General features: G+C 38.4%; 1 protein-coding gene across 17 annotated transcripts in view; it reads left to right on the top strand.

Annotated features, from left to right (window-relative positions):
* EYA1 (EYA transcriptional coactivator and phosphatase 1) overlaps positions 1-22540 on the top strand; it is a 178819-nt gene that overhangs the window by 65084 nt on the left and 91195 nt on the right. The window contains exon 1 of one of the 17 annotated variants that reach the window (XM_065627188.1): positions 19924-20022. The exons of 14 other annotated variants lie outside the window; for them this stretch is intronic. The gene's annotated coding sequence lies outside the window, so the exon portion shown is untranslated. Of the gene's footprint in view, positions 1-19923; positions 20023-21015; positions 21082-21598; positions 21669-22540 lie in introns of those variants that run through there. 2 more of the 17 variants (XM_065627193.1, XM_065627191.1) reach the window with 2 other exon arrangements.

The raw sequence follows: 22540 nt of genomic DNA, 5'->3' as shown, positions 1-22540 counted from the left end.
TGCATGAGGTAACCAGTGAGTGTGGAGGTGTAGATCCCTCAGAGAATGTACACGAGACACAATGAGGCTTCTTCATTCTTCAAGTGCGCCATTGAGAAGGTGAACAAAAACCAGACAGATATGGTATATTTGGATTTTCAAAAAAGCTTTAGATTCTCACAAGAAGTAATTCAAGAACCACGTTACTACTAAACTTCTGTGGGGATTCAAAAGTGGCCAGGAGAATAAAGAACAAATAGAAATAGGACATTGATATTCATCGTGCAAAACCTTCAGCATCTATACTACAAGTACTTTGATAAATACGCTTATTAATCAACTAAAAATAGGATGAGTGGAGAGGTGGCAAATTTAAGACAAGATAATTTAGGCAAAGAATATTAAGAAAGGCTGAAGAACTCCTGCAGGACCTGATATAACTGGCAAATATGATGCAAACTATTTGGAAGAACCACGTGAGCTACTGTAGTCAGAGCCCCTAAAGAGATTCGAGCATCCTTTTGTGTAGCTCATGGCTGCTTTTGCTCAGAGCACAGCATCAATCAAAAATTAAATTGGTTTCATTGATACTAGAAAATGTTTTCTTTGCACAAATAATAAGCCTGTGTTGTCCATAGGAGAAAAATTACTTTTAAAGTTCAGAAAGATATAAAAGGGTATTAACAAGGATAATACAGATAAAAAGAGAAATCATTAAAAGATTTTTTTTTTTTAATGTTACATAACCCATATGCTACAGAAGGCAAAACCTTGGGCAATTGTATCCCTCTGTTGTTGTTCTAGAAGAGTGGTCAGCATGTCTCTGATCAAAGTGTCTGGTACCATCAGAGGGATGAGACCATCTGGAAGGCACAAACCACAAGGCTCAGTGGTACAGCAGTCATTGTGTTCAGAGTTCACCTGAAAAGATAGAAGTCTCTAAATGAGAAAATGCTTGTATTTGTATAGGTCATTAGAAGGTGGAAGTTCAGTTTGCAAACCCATTCCATTTAGCTTTTGGGTCTTGCACATTTACTGTGTGCAAGACGACACTTTTGTCTTATCTGAAAAGATATAATAATATAATACAATATTGTAATAGTTAATTCATAACTGATCACCTGCAAATGAGCTAACTACTTAGACTTGTATGGTTTTAGTATCCTAGGCTAGCTAAGTGCTTCTGGAGACTTAAAGCTCAAAACTCAGCCCACTCAAAAAGCTTGTTAATGGGTCCCACATGACACAGCTATCAATTTTTTAGTATCAGATATACATGCTGTATCCATTATAACTTTCACTTAGGGGCAGACTTGCCCTAACTGTACAGGAGCTTGTAAAGCTTTGCTCTTATTTTTGGTCTGAAAGAAGGAAAAAAATTAACGATGTCAGATGAGAGTGAAACTGAAGTATCGCAAAAGACAATGCTCACTGTGTCTGGCAGAGAGAGGCCTGATGCATTGCAAAGGGTTGCAAGATTCTCTCTCTGTTTTTAACATTTCCCAGGTTGTTTAAACGTGCATTGTAAGCAATGATAAAATGACAAGTTATCATTGATCTGTCCTTTCCTCCATCTCAGAGGGATTCATTAAATAATGCATGCACCCATGTGAATTACCCTTCTTCACTATACTATCCCCAGACCATTAGCCAAATATAGCAACAGCAGCATCTTTCAACCCCTAGAAACCCTTTGGCTTTCATTTAATTAAATTATCCCATTATGAAAACTCTTATAATGAGATTAAATTTAATTATTTATTAGACACTTATTTGCACTAGGGAACCTATCAATTATGCATGGTTGTGCTAAACATTTTTCAATCCATCACCTTTTCTTTTCATGGAAGGTGCAATTTATTAAGTGCATCTGAAGTGCTGTAACAAAAGAGCTCTAGTGGAATTGTGCATGCCATCCTAGTTCAATTAATTGCAAATGTAATAGGAAAACAGAAATATGAAAATATATTCTCTCTCCTTTTGAAATACAACATGCTGTCAGAATTGCACATTTTGCAATTATTTTGTTCATCTCCTTTTTACATCCTATCTAGTAAAGTTCATGTGCAGTCATTTTAATAAATGGTTTTGGTTGTATTTTGTGCATTAATGGTTCCTAATTGCACAACAATTCAGATGTAATGCCTAACTAGAATAGGTAAAAGAAATTTTTGTAGCACACTGGCTTGTAGTTAGGTACAGACCAGAATTTCTTATTTATTTATAGAACATACAAATAATATAAATTAGTTGATCATAAAGATTAAATTTTAGGCAAATTGTTAATGTATATAACCATAAAACATCATCAGTCACATATCTTTTTAACAAGAATTTGAATATGAAGGTAAAAACTTACAAGCTACAAACAATTGTTTCAAGCAGAATGGCATTTTCTGATGAATGTTAAGAAGAAGATATAAACATCAATACAGCTCTGAGCTTTTCTTTTGTAAGATCTTGTCAATAGGTAATTAATTATTCAACTGGAGTTCTGTGTGGCTCAGGGCAACATTTCAAAGAGCTTTCTTTTATAAATTGCAAAATCATCATAAGATTGCTTCTACTTTTTTCCTTTCCTTTTTTTCACATTTGGAAATAGCATGTGTCTAAAAGCTCATACACACCTGTGAGGTGGCCTACGCAGTGCGGTGATAAAGTGAGGAGCAGTAGGCTTTTTAGTAGCAGTAGGTTTTAGCAGATGCTTTTAATATATTACAAAATTCTGCCTTGCTTTAAAAGTGCTCGTGTTTCATGTTCAGATGTGCGTGGAGGTCAAACAGGAAGATTTATGTCCTTTTTTTCATCACTTACGCATGTAAGAGGATGTTTGCTTCATTAACTTTGAAATTCACTGGCCAAGTAGTCTGCATATTTTAGAGGATTTAAGTAAATGTGTCCCAAAGTTCACACAAATTACTATAGAGCATTTCAATCCTCATCTTGAAGGACTGAGACATGATACATCTGTTAATAAAAACAAAGGAGTACTGCTTGTATTTGGCAAAACAGTCATATCTTGTATTTATGACTTTATCAACATCACTGGTTGGTATTATTTGGTAGTTTTTTTCCTGCAAGTCAGGACTGTTAATTAAATCTCAGTGTAGCCTAGTGGGCTTGATAGGATGGTTTTATTTCTGTGAGGAAGATTACATTCATTAGGACAGCTCTCCAGGTGATACTCAGAACTGAAGATTACTTTTTGGTGTGCTGCTTTTGCCAGCCAAGGATCTAGCTCTCATTTTCCAGAACAGTCACTCGTCTTCCACTTGGATAGATAGGTTGATATGTAAGTCCCATATGTAAGATCAGTAAGTAGTCACATACATTTCTTCTGTTGAAGTACCAAGATCATACATGAAGCGCGCAGTGGTACCACTACTAGTAATTTTGGTCTCTGACACTCTCTGCAGAATCAAACCTCTGAGTGAAGCTAAAATATAATATCTAGACCAAAACCTTTGCAACATTATGCTGCAATGAGATTACCATCTGCAAACTCTTGAATGGTGAAAGGATGAGTTCCATTTGACATCTTCTCAACCTAGAAGTAGTATTTTAATATATTTTTCATCAAGGTACAGCAAAAACCCCTTCATTTTAACTTTGGCAAAGATGTGATGGTTGCTGTATTTTCATGCTGAAACCTTGGTGCTGCAGTTGTCTGTGGAACAGCCCATCTTAGTTTGTGTTGGGGGCTGGTAAGTTGGCAATGGTTATTCTCATTTTTCCCATTGTATAATTAGTTGACAGCTTTGAACTCTACTTTGAAACCTCCTTTAAGGATCATGTAGGCTACATACTACAGTATGTTAGCAAATAATTCTAAATACATGAAAATGAACATGAAAATTCATACTTGAGACATAACATCTGTCAGCCACCTGCTTCAATTATAGCTATCCAATCAGGCCAAATGCTTTGGTAAGCATACTCAATTTTCACACCTATGTTACACGAAGGTTTCAGTGTCTGCAAGCTGGCTGTGGTTGCAAGTCCCCATGTACTCTTCTCTTCCTTTTACATGTGCTAATATATTTTTTAAATTCTTTTTCAAGAAAGGCGAGCCTTCTAAAAGCTCCAGATACTGAAACACTGAAGAAACTGTACATCCAGATTATACTCTGGAGCGGGTTTTTTGGATGCAGCTTTTCAATACTTTGCATACAAGTTTTGACAGTCTCATCTGGGCAAAGACATCTATGAAGAAAAATTGAATGGCAGTGATGATTTGATCATTGATATAAAAAACTTGGAGGTAGGCTTTTTGTTTACAGCTTGCTAGCAGCTTGTCAGCTTTCCTTAACATCCTTTTGTTTTTGTATTTAACAAAGACAATGATTAATTGGATACTGCATTGGATATCAATATGTTAAAAAGTAACTACTTTCAGCTGCATACCTTTTCAAGCTTTAACAGTGATGGTGAAAACACCTAATGTGGCCCGATCTAGTTTGTTATGATCTTTGGTCTCCTGCCTTTATTAATAAAGAACAGCATAAACTTAGTATGGTTCTGAATTAATATTATTTAGAAATGTTTTAAAAGAAAGATATCAAGTTTAATAACAATACTACTTAGAAACATCGAGTTTCCACCTTTGTTGCTTGTTTATTGCTTTCCCCTTCCATGACTCTTCAACTAGAAATGGGTTTCTACAGAGAGGTTAAGACAGAAACAAAAATAATGTTGCATCAGGGACATTATGTTTAAAAGGAAAAACGTTTAAAATTGAGAGAAAATTGGGTTTTCAGAGATTTACAGGATGTAGTAATATTTTTAGAACATTTTAAATGCAAAGAGCGTTCAGCTTTTTTATTCTTACAGCTGTTAAAATCTTTTTGTAAATTGAGACTTCATTTAGTTTGGGTGAAAAGACTTCTGATCTGAGATTTGCTTATATAAGGAAAAGATTCGTTTTCAACAGAACATTGACAATTTTCCCAATACAGATAGCTGTACCTGAAAGTTGTCAAGCCACCAGGTCACTGAGCCAGGTAGAAAGACTCTTGCTTCCCCTGTCCCTGATGTAAATCTTTTTGCCCATCATTTTATGCCCTCAGGTTGCCAACACTCTTCCCATTTTCCTTGAAACAAGTTGACAGCCTAAGCCTTTCCAGCAGGCTGTGTAACAAAGCCCTTTCAAGACCTACTTAATACAAAATCAGGCTCATCATGAGCTCATACATGGTGTCAGTTCTTGTGGCTTTTACTTCTTTTCTAGTGGTCTCATCTCTCACTACATTCCTATGCCGCCTTTGATTTTATTTTCTGGTATTCATCAAAGTAGATTGAATGAATGGGTGAAAAAGAAGATCCTCTTCACTGCTATCACTCTTACTCATGACCTGCTGCTGCATGGTGAAGCAGAGAAAGTCAGTCTGGCCCACATATGAGACAGGGCAATCCAGCTGTGCACAACATCAGGTCCGAGATGGTGCCTGAAAAAAAAAGTGTTCAGATGATCTGTAGTATGGAAGAAGTTAATTCTTGACTGCAGACATAGCTGGGCCCTGATAGCAAAGAATGCGCAACCAAACTGTGGAAGGTTTCCGTGTCTGTAGTGTTGTTTTCTTTCCTTCAGCAGCTCTTCAGGATGAACCTGATTACTTGAGGTACAGCTTTGCTTGTAGGGACTGCTTTCAGGTAGGGACTGAAAAGATTTCCTGTGACAACTGACAGATCTTACCCTCTGGGGAACTGTCTTTCTACGTAAAATGAAGTTGCTCTGTCAGCAAAATGAAAAAGTTCATTAAGATAACTGAACAGAACTGTAAACGGAGATCAGACAGTTTCTTGTTATAACCTGGTTTCCTAAAGAAAAAAGACTTTTGCAACCACATTCTTTGTACATGTCCGTCTAGCTGTATGTCTCCTAATAGTAACTTTTCAATTTGTTGGGAAATCTCAACCCAATCTGACAGGGAGCTAACAGTCTCAAAAATATCACGCACCTTCAGGTTTTGTGAATAGAGGCAGATGGGTCATGGAGAACGTGTGTAGATGTCCTTGGCTGATGAAAGGCTAAAGACAATTATATTTTTCAATAGACATCTGTGAATCTGTAAGATAGGGCCATCCTGTACTGATGATGGAAAGGTGGGAGGTGTGTTGCTCTTCAGTTCAAGCCAGCTGCCTTTTGGCCCTGGGGGTGCTGCTGGTGGGCGCAGCTCATTATGTGTCCCTCTCCCCAGACTGGGGTATTGGTAAGAGGTTGCATGGTATAGTTGCTCTGTGTCAATCCTAAGCCAGATACTCTCAGCGCTCCCAAGCCCAGAGGTTGCATTTCTAAGCAACTTGCATGCCAGAACCAGGATGCTTTCCTCTTAGGACCCACATCATCTTCATCGGCAAACCTCCCTTTCTTCCTTGTCCCTGGATTCCCTTCACTTAAGCCACCCCATGATCTTCTCTTCAAGCTCACCAAGACAGAGCTTTCAAACCCATTGCAGCTGCTTTGCCACCAGAATTCAGCCCGTTTTAAGGTGCAGCTTTGAGACGGCTGAGCTCCCGCTGTCTGCCTGTGTTCACTGCCCCTGCTGCCAAACTTCCCAAGCTTATCTGTGCAGGGAAAAAAAGTCTTCCCTTCCCCCACCCTCTGTTTTGAGGAGATATAAAAAAGCTGGTTGGAAGCAGCAACTGTGAAAAGTGAAGCCTACAAGCTATAAAACAGAGGGAATCTCTGGCAAAACACTGAAAGTAACTCTACGCCTGTAATTCTCTCTACTCACAGCCTTGCTCTAAAATACCCTGGCTGACCTTCCTGGCACATTGTGGGGAAAGTTCAAATATAGTCAAATGACAAAAATCTTTCATTTATAACTTGCTGTCATTAGCTTCTGGGGAAGGAATGTCGAAGCATGGTTTCTGGGACTATTGGATGGGTTACCAGGTTGATTATGTCTTATTCTGGTTTTAGCGGTGCTTTTGATCCTACTTTTTTTGGTAATTGTGCTTTTAATTATGTGAGAGGTTCCCAGGATATTAATTTTCTATGTATCCAAATGGGCATTTCAGCAAAGGAATTAATGGAAATGTCTTTGGACATGAGAATTAGGAGCAGCATAAGCAGTTTAGCAACTCTGATTAGGCTGAGGACTTTTTCTTTTGGGTATAAACTGCCACTGGAGCATCCTGACCTATCTATGTGAAAAGACTGCATGTCCCTTGTGTGTTTATAGATTGTAGAGTGGGAGATGCAGACAGCGTGTACTTGGAATTAGACTGTTATTTTAGACGGTGGAAAGCAGGAGGGAAATTTTCAAATTAGAGTGTGAGAACGTAACCATGTGACTCATTAAAATTAATAGGAACTGCATAGTGTAGTCTCTGTGCACCACTTTGAAAATTTCCCTGGGTGTTTCTCTATGAATATTTATGCAATCAGAGATAAAATGCAGACAATGAAGTAAAAGCCATTGTAAATACAAAGTAATCACATAATTTACATGTTTTTAATTATTGACATAAACTCCACTTTTGTCCAGTAATAAAAAAATGCATGTGAATGAAGAAAGTAGTTAAACACAAAAGAAAAGTTTCAGCAGTTTTTTAAAAAGGGAATACTTTTCTGATTTAGTTTCTAAAGAAGTCACTAAACCTGCTTGTGCTTTTAACATGATATTTAAAATCTATACTCCAGTATATATATATGCATATATATATATATTTTAAAGATAGATAATCATATCACTCAAGAGGAGAGGTTTATGTCAATCAGATCACCAGATATCGAACAGCTTTCTGGTAGTGTACCAAAGGTCTTATTTTGATCTCAACATTGGGTTAATCTAGTTCTTTGTGTTCTGAAGACTGTACCTGCACTGAAGGATGATATGAGAAAGGTACAGGAGGTACGCAGGAAAGGAATATGCATTTTCTTAAGAACCCACTTATTTGCAGTGTCCTCTATACAGTTACTACTGACTTACTAAAAAACACAGGGTGCTTATCTTTAATTAAGTCATTAATGGTGTTAATTTTATTATCCACTGATCTTGTATTCAACAGCATATATCCAAAGGAAGGTAACTAGCAAGGTTCATGGTTCCTCATTGTTAGTTCAGTTCAGAGAAAGAATGAAAGATGAAGCAGGTATGTTTAAAAAAAAAAAATCAGATGGTATCTGCATCCCATCCAAAACTCAAGATCCCCAGAACTATTTTTTCAGCTGATAGTATAATTGTACCACTTTTGCTTTCCAAAGATGAATGTAGGAGGTCAATGAATGACAATGCCTGCAAAATGAGAATAATTCTGATTCAATATAACCTTTAAAAAACTTGTCAGGAAAAGCAGATATTCTGCAGGTTTCTCTGTGCTTGCCTGTCTGCCAAATGATTTCTGCATTTTGAAGTCTTGTCAAACTGAGCAGCCATCTTCTGCCAAATAATTCCATCACCATTTAGTCTGTCATAGGCTTTGTCATTTTATCTTAACTTCTCTGCCCTGTGGACTGAACACCAGATGCTGAACAAAGACCAATAGAAAAGAAATGTTATGCTTTCTCTCTGTATAGCACTGCCTTAACCCAAACATCCTCCTCTCCTGAAACTGTGAAGCGGAGAAATTCCTCCCTGGGACCCCAAACTGAAAAGGGAAACAGTCACATCTCCAGTAGGACTGAGCCTCTCACACCCTTCCTAGGGAGACCCAACATAGGAATGGTGAGGAGAAATATATAACAAATTGATCAGTATCAGAGGCAGTGATCCCTTACTTGTTACAAACAAAATATAAGCAACCTCTCTATCACATGGAAAATACAGAATAGAATAGAATAGAATAGAATAGAATAGAATAGAATAGAATAGAATAGAATAGAATAGAATAGAATAGAATAGAATAGAATAGAATAGAATAGAATGAATATATTTCAGTTGGAAGGGACCTTCAATGATCAGCTCGTCCAACTGTCTGACCACTTAAGGCTGACCAAAAGTTAAAATATGTTATTAAGGGCATTGTCCAAATGCCTCTTAAACGTTGACAGGCTTGGGGCATCAACCACCTCTCCAGGAAGCATGTTCCAAGAGAATTCCCTGGGAAATATGAGTGGTTCTTCCCTAAAGGAGAGTTTAACTGGCTAGTGTAAAGAAAGACAAATTGTGTAAATTGGTTAACTGAAGGGTAAATTGAGAGAGGGCTGGAAAATCATTCTAGGTGAATGTGGGCATCTCCAGCTGTTGACAGTGGCTTGTGAACAGCTGGATAGCAGAACCTGCTATGAAAAAAAATGCCAGGCAGCTCATATTGCCACGGGACTGTCTCTGCTGCCAATATAATGGAGTATCTGTGATTCCTACTTCAGTGGTTCAGATCAAGAGAGCTGATAGAGTGAACACAGAAGAGATCAAATAAATACATCCACTCCCTTCTCTCATCTTCAAAGCCAAGAGAAGGGAAATAAGCTTCCAACATGCAAAAAGGCAGTCACCCCTGTGTGGGAGAATGGACTCCTTAGAAAGTATTTGTAATGCAGTTAGAGGTGAGACACCGGCATATTGGACAATGCATTAACTTCTCTGATGAACACTTATAAAAAGTAATTTCCAGAGCTAACAAGGAAATATGTAAATGGAGAAATAATCAGATAAAGTGATGGAGACTGAAGAAATGAAACACTCTGGGTGCAGTTATGAAAAGATGATTAGGATGCATTTAGCAGATTTCAGCTAATGAAGTCAGAGTTGTAATTGCAGGCAGGTGTGGAATAGGAACAAATTTTAAATGGTAAGTCGGCATTTATGTTTTCTAGACTTGCAGGATGTCACGGTTTCATTTGTTTCAGCCTAAATGGTTGGAAAAAAAATTATGGGAAATTTTGAAAATGTCCTCCTTAGGAATAGCTCATTTTTTGTTTTGGTTTTGGTTTGGTTTGATTTGGATTTGGTTTGGGTTGTTTTTTTTTTTTTCCTAAAAAATAGTTTTATTTTCATCATTGTCATATCCAGTAACTCTGTGAAACACTCTGACAAACATGATAAATATTCTAATAAACACATTGATAACATTCACACTGATAAAGTCTTGTAGAAACATTTGTGAAAATGGCAGGTAAGGAAAATAAGAATTTCGTGAGAGATTCAGTTTCTTCAGGAAATGCTTCATTTGTGGCAACAGATAAGCCATGTTTATTGGAAGCTAGATTAAAAGCAGGTTTTACCAGTTGTAGGGAAGTTGTGGAAATTCTCACTGGGCCTGAATCTGTGCCTCTCCTCACCCCCATCCCATCCCAGCAGCCCACCTGCACTGTGGAGATACTGTGCCATTCTGCTGGAGGTTTCTCCTGCCACTTGCTTGTATGAGAGCTGCAGTTGCACCTCCCCCTGAGGTGGGTTTCAAATTTGGACCTGAGTCCTTCATGTAGGTGACTGCATGCTGCTGCTGCTTTTCCCAAAACTCAGTCATTCAAGTGCCATCTAGGAGGAGAGCGCTATGACTTAGGCAGCAAGGGCTGCGGTGTGAAGGCTTCTGTTTGATCCTTCAAGTAGGGCCCAAGTCACAGGAGGGACCACTCACCACCGCGCTGTCCCACTCTCCTTCAAGGGGTCTTCTCCATTCCTCCTGGCCAAGCCACTTTGCGATGGTGCAAGAGATAGAGTGTCTGGCCCTAACAAATTGCATTTGTGTGAGCATATAGGCGCTGGGATGTTTTCTGAATGCCAGCAGGTCTTAGGCAACAGAGAACGATAGCCTAAGCATGGAGCTGAGCTCTGCAAGGCGCGATATGGCGCTCAGTATGCTCAGTGGCACAATTTAAGCACTGGTTCCAATATGACATCATTAGTTACTTCATTTTTCTTAGGTCATGTCCAATACAGTTATTTGGGTTGAATTTTAAGTTAGGTTGAAAGCTAAGGCAAATTCATGGAGTTGGGAACAGTTTTTGGGTAGTTGGGGTTTTTTTCTGGTAAACAAGAAAAAATATTCCTTTCACTTTTTGATCTAATTCATAATTATCCGGTATAATTACTCATAATACTAATACCTTGTCATAAATTCTATTTTTCTTTGTAACTGTTAGCCAACAGTCATTAATAAGATGCCAACCTTTACTTGGTATTCCATCTGTGACTGGAATACCAGAGTTCAGGTATTATAAATGAGTTTTAAAGGTTTGAGATCAGTTTGAACGTTTCAAAGCATATTGGTTTCTGTCGAGCTTTCATAAAAGGATGTTTCAAAAAAAAAATTTTTAAATTCTATTTTATGAATTCATGTGCACATTTCAGAAAGGAGGCAGAGTAAGGAGTAAATTCTTTGGGATATTCAAATCATGGACCAAATCAAAGATCCATTCCAGTGAACAAAATGGATTTACTTCTTCTTTCAGTAGAATCCACCCTGCAAGGATGTTAATTTGGACGTCGTTGCATTTGGTGTTAGGCAGGGAAGGATGTTGTGGATTAATAGTTCTTCTAGGATGGTAGGATGGGAGGAAAAAACCACATTTTCATATACTAAAAGAGATATTAAATTAATTAGTCATTCCCTTGAGCAGATGACACCTATCTGCTTATGGCATGTTGATATGTGGAAATCATACAAAGTCTGAATGTCACTGTTTTTACTATTTATTAGGTTATTGTGTTTCCGCAGTTGCCTGCCTGTAGCCACCACATGTATTTTCATGTTTCTTGACTGTTAAATGGCAACACTGCTTTATAACTGTTAATAGTTCTCATTACCATTAGTTCTCAGCTGTTTGAGAATTTTTTTATATTATACATGGATCTTTCTAGCAAGAGCAAAGCCATGTATGTGCTTCAACAGAGCTATTTAGAAATTTAGCATGTATCTTTAAGCTGTGTAGTGCAGTTTTATTAAAACAGAAACTTATGTCTTGCAAAGTTACAAGAAAGCTTAGGTGAGTGTAAAGATTTAGCAAATCAGTGTCTCAAACCAATCTCTTAAATCACTGTGATTTATTATTTTTTTATTCATAGTCATGATTTTCTAAACCAAATGTAAACAGCAGTCTTCAAACCTCTTATTCAGGGTCTCTAAAGTCCACTTCTCTCACTAAATTAATAGGAAACATTTTTACTGCATATTAACTTTCAGCTATTTTTTCATTGCCATTCACTTCAAGTAATTTTACGGTATCCATTCAATTTTTGAGAAACTGGTGTCTTCGTGGACTTCAATGCATCCAAACATGAAGAAATAACTAGACCTGGATCCTGCAACCTTTTGAAGTCAGAAGGACTACTAATGGGTACCACAGTCTACTCTTTGGATCACACTGCAGGATGGTGGTCTGGGCTGAAGCAGATCCCAACACTGGCTGACAGGAACTTTATAACATAGGATATGCTGAGCCTGTTTCATCCTGTACATTTGTCAGATGGCAAAAACAATTTTAGGCAACCCCGTATTAGATTATTGTAAAAAATATTCTACCCACCAGTTGTTACTTTTTTATGCATACTGCATAACTATTTACTATTATTTACTTACTGACCAGAAAAACAAGAGCCAAATCCTGGAATTAATCAACTAATAGAGAAAGATTTGTAGGAAGCTCCTGCTGTGCTTGGTGTACCACATATGTCTGAGGCCGATTCCATAAAAAAAACCCCAACATGAGGCTGATCCTATTTTAGTTCAGGCTTTAAGATGCATACACTATATTTTCTAGTGTTTTGGAGGTGAAAATATTTATAGTGTTTTCTTATTTAAAAATATATTAGGACTAAAAATAATGAGGATTTTATGAGAGGGGAGAGAGGAGGGAAAAGGAATGCATTGTAGCAGTATCATTGCTGGTTTGTGGCAGCTGTTTTGGGTCTCACAGAGGAAAAAGAGCTTTATGGTGCCCGAGCTGTACCCAGCTGAGGAGCAGCCACTCTCCAATCCCTTGGATTTCGTCCTTCCCAACTGTAGGCACCACGCAATTCTTGAGACTCTTTCTGAATTCAAAACCCTTTCTAGATGTGGATTAAGGTTTAGGAGGAGGAGCCTTCATTCTGGACACTTGTTTTGCCTTGCAGTGAAGGGTGGAGAAGCAATTCATCAATGGCTATGGGGTCCAGGGATGCTTACAGCCCACTGGGGCTTGGTGGAGCAGGTGGCAGAGGCTGACGTGACAGCAGCACCACCAGTGTCCTCAGCAGGGACAATGGAGCCCTCGTTTGTGTCCCAGGCACCACAAGGCATCACTTGAAGCATTCAATCTCCAGCAGTATAATTTTGACTTTATTTCAATAAACAGTCACGTGGGGTGGAGAACATTGGTGGAGTATGTTTCAGGCTAGTGCATTTTTAGTGCTATTAAATGGGCTAAATTTTTCTAGGCGTCTCTAATTTAGGATTTGCTGATTTCCAGAAGTGCTGTTAAATATCAGCCTAGATACACAAGGGTAACCTGCTTATTAATATAAGGAAAGTGGCACCAGATGCACTGACAATAAATATGCATTTTTGAGTTGCACTCAACACATTCCTTATACTGATAGCTGCCAAATTACAAAGTTTTAAAACAAAATCAGAACAGTTAAAAACTATTTCTCTATGGTCATCCAGTTTTGTTTCAAGTTCTTCATAGAATTGTGTTCTGCTGTGTGTATGTTTGCATCCTCTTCTCCTTACATTACTGCATTCTTCTGGTATCACCAGATGAAAAGCGTTATTGCCTCTGCTTGGGGTGCAGTACCCATGTGCTGTGCCTTTCAGCACATAAAGCGGCATCCAGTGCAACATGTGTTTCATTTGTCTGTGTCCAGTTTGGTAACATTATTTAATGGAGGTTGCTCTATATAGAGATCCCTGTATTATAAAAGGCAAGGCATCCTTAAAGACACATTTTCAGAACTTCATCAGATGAATCACTCAGATGGTTATGAGTGCTTCAGTCTTTTGCATATGCAAATGTGGTAGAAGGGCAAGGTATATGATTATTTTTTTAGATAATTAAATCAGTCTTCTGCTTGTTCTTAATTCTTGTGAAGCCTTGTTGAAATCCTTATTTTAACCTGTTTCCCTCTAAATTAATGACAGGTTTTCAGGGAGAAAAGTATTGACTGCCCTCTGTGATTTTTTTTTTCCCTTGAGCCTTGGTTTGAAAAGGATCTGTCATCTCATGTTCATGGGCTGAAAATATAGGTGTAATTATGAATAATTGGTTTAGGAATTAAATATTTCTTTGGAAAGGTAGATTGTTAAGCAGGAAATAGATGTAGAAAATCTGTATAATGCACTTAATTAAAAGAAAATCCGTATTAGTAGCCTGGAAGTATCCAAGCAGTAAAAAGAGTTTAAGCTTTGTTTACATTTTGGCTGCAAGAGGTGCCTCTCTTTAAGTATTTAGATAAACAAACCAAAGCTGCTGTTTTCATTAGCATGAAACACAGAGCCCAGTTTCCTTACCTCAGAGAACATTAAACTAAAATTCAGTGGCAGAAAGCAATTCGATCTCTTGCAAGTATGAGTCTTGATAAACCTTACAGTATGGAAAAAAACCCCAACCTTCAAATTTCGTACCTATTGACATTGCTTAATAAAAACATCTCAAGTGCTGCTGCTTCTGGGTGTGTTTCCAATAGCAATGTGATTGCAAAGCTCTGTGGATAAAGTTACCGATCCTTTGAATTCTGACCTTCAGTCTAAACCAGCTTTAGAGGTTACTCTTTTTCCGATTTGTGAGATTGCGGAGAAAAAGTTAATGCTGCTGGAAGGAAGCGGGGGAGGGAGCTGGGCTTGGAGATGAGAACTGGGACTTTGAAGCCGTCTGAGAAGTTTTCCTCTGGCCTTGATTTGTAACAACAAATATTGGCAGTCTGACTCTGAGTAATTATACGAAGTTTCACAATAGAGCATGTGCCAATTGCAATTTCTGTGAATACAATTACTATTGAGACCCAACTGATTTTAAGGGAAATTATGCTGTTGGGTGCAACGAAGTCTGGATGCTTGGGGAGCTGTAGCCATTAGAACCTGAGAGCTAGCTTAAGCTGATCGTCTGTGTCTATGGGGAGGGGAAACCTCAAAATTGCCCCCCCTTGACACATCAAGTGGAAGTGTCTGTCCCTCTCCACTGAAGATGAGGATTGAGATGATCATCTTAAATTAAATGCTTCATTTTAGGTGGTTACGGTTAGGTGAGAGGAATCTAACCCCTGCTGAACAAATGAGGGTCATGGTTTAATTACTGTAAGGTTTCAAACAATTTATTGTGGTAAATTTCATATAAACAGTTTACAGGAAGAGGAATTGATGCGAATGTAATATAAATTGTCCTTGTAATGTTTATTTTAACTTAGACTTCCACTTTTTCCTTTTTGTTACAAGGCCCAAAATGTGGAATATTTATGAACTTCACTTTTAGAAGATACTTCACCCTTCTTGGTCATCATAAGAAAAATATGTGTGACTGAATGTTTCAAGGTTAAGGATGTACATATTTACTGTATTAAACTAGCACAAGGTTTGTGATTTGAATGTGTGTTTATGAATCACTTACACTAGTCGTAAAAGCAGGCTTTACTTAACCATTTGTCAGAGTAAGCTTGGATTCTTATTCTATTCGTGTTCATCATGATTATAAATGCCTTAATTAACAATTATTTTCTCTATATAATTTTTAAAGTTGCTTGTCCAGTCTGATATGTCAGCAACTGAAAAATTATGCAATAATTGACAGAAATAATGAAAATACAGTAATGATCCACTGCTCCATCTACTGTTGAACAGTGACATGAATAATGCTTCAGGAAAAAAATACAAAATGCATTTAGGAAATAATAACAAAATGGAATTTGCAACGAATAAACCTATTGTTTCTGTGGTTAGTGAACAAACATATTTTTCTTGCCGAATTAAGAATTCTGAGTACGGCTTTAATTCAGAGCTGAAAAACAAAGGCAAACTTTCCATCTCCCTTTTCACCTTATAGGAGGTGCTGACAAAACTGGTTTTGTTCATGTTAGTGGAAAATAGTTGGAGAAAAGACAGTGTAGCATTACTGAGCTGACTCATGTTATACAGTGTGCTGTATTTATATCACTAGTAAAATAGTAAGTTATTGCTGTGAAAAAAAATTGCAATGGTTTGTAAATTCTAACTTTTTTTCTAGTAGCACCAAATGAAAGATGAGGAAGGCTTAAATAGTTGTGGGCGAACGAACTATGGAAAAATGGCATGCGTGTGAAATGATGTGTTTTATAGCCTTTACAGAACAACGGGACTTGATTATTTTCTCTGGTAATCTCTTATTTGTGCTGCATTCTCTGTGCAACTTCGTCTGCTAAGGAACCACTGGGTATAACTTTTATCGCCTGTTAGATTGCTAGCAAGCTGCTCCTCATCATCACTGGTGCATTTGATTAGACTAGGTCGTTTTTGTAAGCAAATTATTATGCACACATCAGATGAAGGATGATTGTTTTCAGTTTTTTAAGCTGTTATGTTTCCATGATGAGCTGGAGTGAAAACTTCAGTGTAAATTAGAAAAATTAGCTCTTTCTCAAGGAGGCTCATAGGTTGCAATTTACTTCTTTCATTTCATCCCCTGTCTTGCCACCAGCTAATTCTCCATGTAACTTTTTTCAAAGGCAATTATGTTGCCTTTGGTGGGACTACTTTTGTAAACAGTTACTACTATGTTTATGTATCTTTTAAGCTGAGGGTTTCCTGAAAAAAAAAAAAAAAAAAAGAAAAAGTGACATTCTCACTGATTCTTAGGTACCATAGACAGTGTTAAAAATCCCCCTGTAAAACTATTGAACTTTATTGGAAAACTGAAAAAAATTGAAAAACTGAAAAAGTCATTGCTTAAATGAAGGCTGTTGTAGTTAGGAAAGCTACAGTATTACTCCTAAACTAAGAGGAGATCTCAGAGCTTCCACCTTCAGAGTGTCATGAACCTGGTTTCTCAGTCTTTAGGGAAAAGCAATGCCATCGTTTTGGGGTAAAACATCTACTTCAGGTGATCTGGAGACCAAAACTTAGCAGTATTTTTGTGTGGTGATCATTTTTGTGTGGCAATCATAAGTATAATTACCTTCATGAGATTTCTAGAAGAGAAAAGTGATGTAGAAAGTTTTCAGTTGGGTGTCACAAACTATCGAAAGAGAAATGACTATTAGGTAGATTTAAAACTTACCTTCATGTAGGAAACCTTCCCTTCGCCCTGCCAAACTATTTATTTATTTTGCAGTTACAGTACTGAGCATATTTACAGTTTGCAGTTTGTGTCTATAAATATATATGCCGTATATTTTTCCCCTGTTACATAATCTTTTTAAGATGCAATGAATCTATTGAAAAAACATGCATACCTTGACTTTGGAAAGTGAAAAACTAAGAAACACTAAGGTATTTGCTGTCAAACTAGAGTTTGAGCACTTCTTCTGTGGAAAATATCTGCATTCGTTTATGTTGTAGTTGCCAAGAACTATTTCAGAATCCTATCAAGTCATGAATTCATTCAAAAAACGAAAGCAGTATCTACTTAAGATTAATGAAGTTTACTATTTCCTATTTTAAATTATACAAAATGATCCTGTACTTCATACTGAAGTTGCTGACTTGAAACAAGTACAACTGCATGCAAACTAGTAAAGATGGCATTGGGGCCAGCTGTTCACACAATTTTGACTAAGTACGATGGTTAGCAGCACTCACCTTTTCTTATAATGCATTGTACATAGACCTTAATTAATTATTAATTTTATCTGGTGTCTCTTGAAAGAATGCAATAAAATTGTCCTTCTCAAACACACTGATAGCGTTTTGAATAGAGCACTTAAAATGGTTGATTTCTCTCACTTTTTGTGTTTGTATTTACCAAGGTCGTCCTACTTTTGCTCACGCAAGTAGCATGAGACAATAAGGGCGCCTGTCAAACGCTGCAAACTTCTGCTCCAGCCAGGGACGTCTCCAGGCAACAGCTGCTATGTGTAAAATAAAACTCGTATGGAGACATAGGAGGGATATCGCCTGCTGCAAGGGGTTCTGACGTTGCGTTGCAGTTGTTATGGGAAGAGCCAGGCGGTGGCTTTGGGGAGCGATGGGATGCATCTTCTACTTTAGCAGAGTGTGGTCTTCCTGGGCCTATTTCTAATGTAAAATATTTCAGTATCATTTCCTGCTTAGAAACAAACATGCAAACTGTCCCACTGTTCCATATCCGTATCTAATTTTTCTTAATTACCAGCACATCTGTAATTGTGGAATCCAAGCACCCAGTAAATATAGTGTTCAGGATGGACCCGCTTTACTTGTGCTGAAACAACTGTGTGACACTGCGTGTGAAGTTACAACCATATTACATGAGTGACAGTTGTAAAAATATACCAAATGGCTTGTTGTGCATTTGATATTACATAATAGGCCTGGTCCCTCACTTACGACTCTTGAGATGCCAGCTGCATCATCAGGAATGCAGAATCAGGGCAAATTCAGGTATGAAATAAATGTATACAAATCCCATTGAAATCTCTGTTCCAAACTCAGTGCAATTGTGGTTCAAAATTGATGTTGGATGCCAGTGATCAACAACCCAGCCTGCGCTGATTTGATATGCAGTTAGTTGGAAGAACAAAACGAAAAAGCCAAGTAAACAAACCTCTTTCGAATAGGTGCAGTGCTCAGCTGGCATAATTAGATTAGTTGTTGAAATATAAAAAACTGCACTCACTTAAACCAAATGAGGATCTGGTCCATGGTATCAGCTGTAGGATAAGTTCATAGGTTAGACCATACCAGGGGGTAATGATATACATTAATCTGAAGTCCAATCTTCAGACGTCAGATAAAGAACTTTAAGGCACTGTTTAATGGCTGTATAAACACCGAGGACTCTCCTTTATCTTACATCCCCACATCTAGATCATTTATATGGCTTCAGTTCCCATACTGCCTACATGCCATACTACAGAAGAGATTAAAAATTCAAGGCCGATTCTTTTCTTGCAATGCATCGTCAGCACCCTTTTTCTGATCATCTTAGCCTCTGTGTAATTCATCCCATGTTTATCATCACATTATCAAGCTCTGTATGTGTGTAGGGGGATCTGTCTCAGTTTAATTAAATGCAGAGACTGGACACACTCCTGAAGTTATTACTTAGACAAAACTCCCATTAGGGACTACAAACTCTAACCCACAGTAAACCTGTTTCAGTAAGCTTTACACCTAAAACAGTATTTTTTTTTTTTTCCAAATACGAAGTGAAGTATATTTATGCAAAAAAATCACATGCATCACTGGAAGTACAGTCATATTTTTTAAATATTTTTTTTATTTCCATAGCATCATTTAAGTATCACTATTTTTGAGAAAGGGTTTTGAGTTACATTTTCCAGTGTCAGATGGTACCTCCCAACAACAATATATTTTTTGAAGTTCTTTTCCCAGAAAAAAAAAAAAAGAGCTTCTGCTTCCTAAAAGTAGAAGTCTGATCTTTTTCATGTAATAAGTAGATCTAGAGAGAGTGAAGCAAGACATGTGTCTTTAATGCTGTATAGGATTGGATAGGATTTTTTTTTTAAATGCTCTTATTATCACTGGTAAACACTTCAGTAGTAAGCATTTTCCGGAGGATCATGGCTGTTCCAAGAAGCACATAGTTCACAATGATCACATAACCTTCTATTAATATTGCAGGATTTCAAATGAATTTTACCTGACAAAACTGCATGTCTCCATAATAAGTAATTTGTATTCTTTCACAGTTTAATGTAGAACATCATAAATAGTTTTCTTGGCTCGAGATCTGGTTTGTGAATATAAAGAAGTAAAGGGATTGTGTTTGTGCTGGCTATGCAGACGGGCCCAATCGAAAGCTGCTTATTTTGACCTGGGCTCCCATATATGGTATGTGACTGTCCCAAGATCCCTTTTCTCCGCGAAACAAAATGAAATCCTAGGTGCCTTTTCAGCTCGAGGTTGACTTGTAGCTTTGCAAACCGATCGGCTTTCCTGAAGTATTCCCAATATACTTGCTACAAAACAATGTCTCACTTACTGGGATGTAATAGCCAGAAGACATTTCTCCTCTAGAAGTATTGCTTTCATTCACAGATTAGTTAATTGAAGGTAAGGATATATTAGCAGTGGATAACCACAGATTTTTGTAAAGAAAAAAAGTTCTGTTTGAATCTATTTATACAGTATAAAGTTATTTTTTTTTATTTTTTATTTTTTTTTTTTTTAGATTTAGTACTTTAGACCTGGCATGGTATTAAGACTTCTTTTTCTTTTGGTACTGCAGATCGTTATGCTGTTTTCCTCATCATATTTGGATTATGTGTATTGAAAAAGTGTAAAGAAATAAATGTTACATGAATTGAAAGATACTGTATACGAAGTGGAAATGCTCTGGAGAACCCTGGTCAAATTTAGTTATCGTGTACGTTAAAATATTTTTTAACATAATGTATGTATTTTTAAGAGAGTTGTGTGGGTTTTTTTAATTATGAGCAACTAAAACTGCTGTAATAGAAATGTATCGTAAACCCATTTCAGTTTAATGGCTTACTAATTAAATTATTTAATTACTTATTGATTGGTAAAAGCTAAGCTTTAAAGAATTATTGTTACTTAATGCACAAATTTAACTCTGTGCAACCATCTCTCTCTTCCTTGGAAGTATTTGTAAGGTCTATGGAAAGGGCCTTTACACAGTTTTAAATTTTAAAACTTTAGTAGGTGAGTAGTAATAATTTCAAGTACAAATTTGACTACATTTACAATTGTTTTTAGAAGTACAGAGATTTCACATATCTGCATAGTTTAAACAATTTTAAAAGTTGCAGATACTTTATTTAATAAATACCTTTATATTGGAGAAGACTGGCTTAAATAGTTTTAGCAGACCCTTTCTTTACAAGGTTGCAAGAATCTCAGATATTTGAGAACAAATCTGTTACATATCCAATCAAAACGGCATGTCCGGACGTGTGTGCTGGTTGTATGCTTAAGAGCCTCTGTGAGTATCCTTATTTAGCTTCTCTCATTGATATGATGTTGGTTTAATTCCAGTTCTTCTATTAGCGCGGCTGTTGTTTAAACCCAGCTTACTCGAGGGGACGCATCTACACACAGTTAAACGTTTTAAACGAGGAGGGACCCGAGGGATTCATTACTTGTCCCAGGGTGAGTCTGAAGAAGGTGCAAAAAAAGAGACGCTGGGTGCGGAGGGGGCGGCTGGGCGGCCGCCGGCCAGAAGCGCGCAACCCCCGCGCCGGTTCCGCGCAGCCGGCAGAGCGCGGCAGCGCCGGCTGCGTTTCGCCCAGGCGGGGAGGTTGACTTCAGAACGCGCAAGCCTCATTGCAGTTGTTGCTTTTAAACCAATAAGGTTAGGACAAGAGAATAGCTGCGGTTTGCATTACAAAAACAAAAACAAAACCCAAAGGAAAAAAAAAAAAAAAAGAGGGGAAAAAAAAAAGGGGGGCAGGAGAAGGGGGGTGAGGAGGCGAGAGGGCGCGGAGCGGCAGCGTGCCCCCAGGCACCGCCTGGGCAGACCCACCAGGCTGAGCAAACAGACGGCGGGGCTGGAGGCAGCGTCGGCCGCGGCTTTGTCTGCCCGCCGCCGCCCCGCTCCGGCCCCGGCCCCGGCCCCGGCCCGCGTCCCTGCGCCCCGGGGCGCGCCGGCCCCGCCGCGCCATGGGAGGCGCCGCCGCCGCGCTCTGAGCCCGCCAGCGCGGAGGCTGCGCGCCGCGGACAGGGCGCGCCCCGGCACCGTGAGTACCAGGCGGGCAGCGCGGGGCAGCGGGAGAGGCGAGAAGGGGGAGGAAAAGAGCAGAGAAAGGGGTAGATCGCAATAGCCTCGTCGCCAAGCAGCCCGGAGTTGTGCGGCGGCGGCGGGGACGGATCCTGCGCGGAGTTGCGCGGGGATTGCCCGCCGTCCTGGAGAAGAGCAAGGCTCAATTATAAATCACTAGGTGCAGCAGTTAATTTTGGCCCTGTTTCAGGCTGGGGTTTGTAGGCTTCCCACAAAGCAGATGTTAGGCGGTTCTGTTTATTGTGATCAGCCAGGTTTTGGGGATTCTCCTGTTTGGACTTCCTAGCGTGCTAATGCTTCGGCAGATAGGAAAAAAGTGATGGAGATGTTCAATAGGGGGAAAATAGGCACGTAATATAGAAAACCCTTCGATCTTTCTGAAAGAGACATGAGAGCGTGAGAAAAAGAATAAAAAAACTAGAAGGAAGAGTGCCTGACAGAGATTTTGACAGTGCTTTCTGAAGCAGGAAATCCTTTTGAATTTTCCAAACACCAAGGAAAACACACAGATCCCCACAGGAGAACTTTTTATGATGACGGAATAAACATCTACACAACTGAAATATTTGACGTTTATTGACATTTTAGGTGGCTTATTTAGAACGGTGATCTTAGAACGAGAAAGTTAAAGACCTTCTGAAGTCTCATGAAATTTACATCTTTCTTTCGAGCAACCGAGACCCACAAAAAATTCCCAAATATGTGTTTCTCTCGGTGTTTCTGACAAACACCAACAAGAGGAAGGACTGCCCTTTGCAGTGAAAGGTTTGTTCTGGAAAAGCAAAGGTGTTTGTGCATTTAAAAGTGTTTCTTAGAAGGTAGTTAGTTTCT

This window comes from Caloenas nicobarica, chromosome 2, assembly GCF_036013445.1.
Source record: "Caloenas nicobarica isolate bCalNic1 chromosome 2, bCalNic1.hap1, whole genome shotgun sequence".
NCBI lineage: Eukaryota > Metazoa > Chordata > Aves > Columbiformes > Columbidae > Caloenas > Caloenas nicobarica.
The sequence above is the reverse complement of the archived record's forward strand: the minus strand, read 5'-3'. Positions and strand labels throughout refer to the sequence as shown.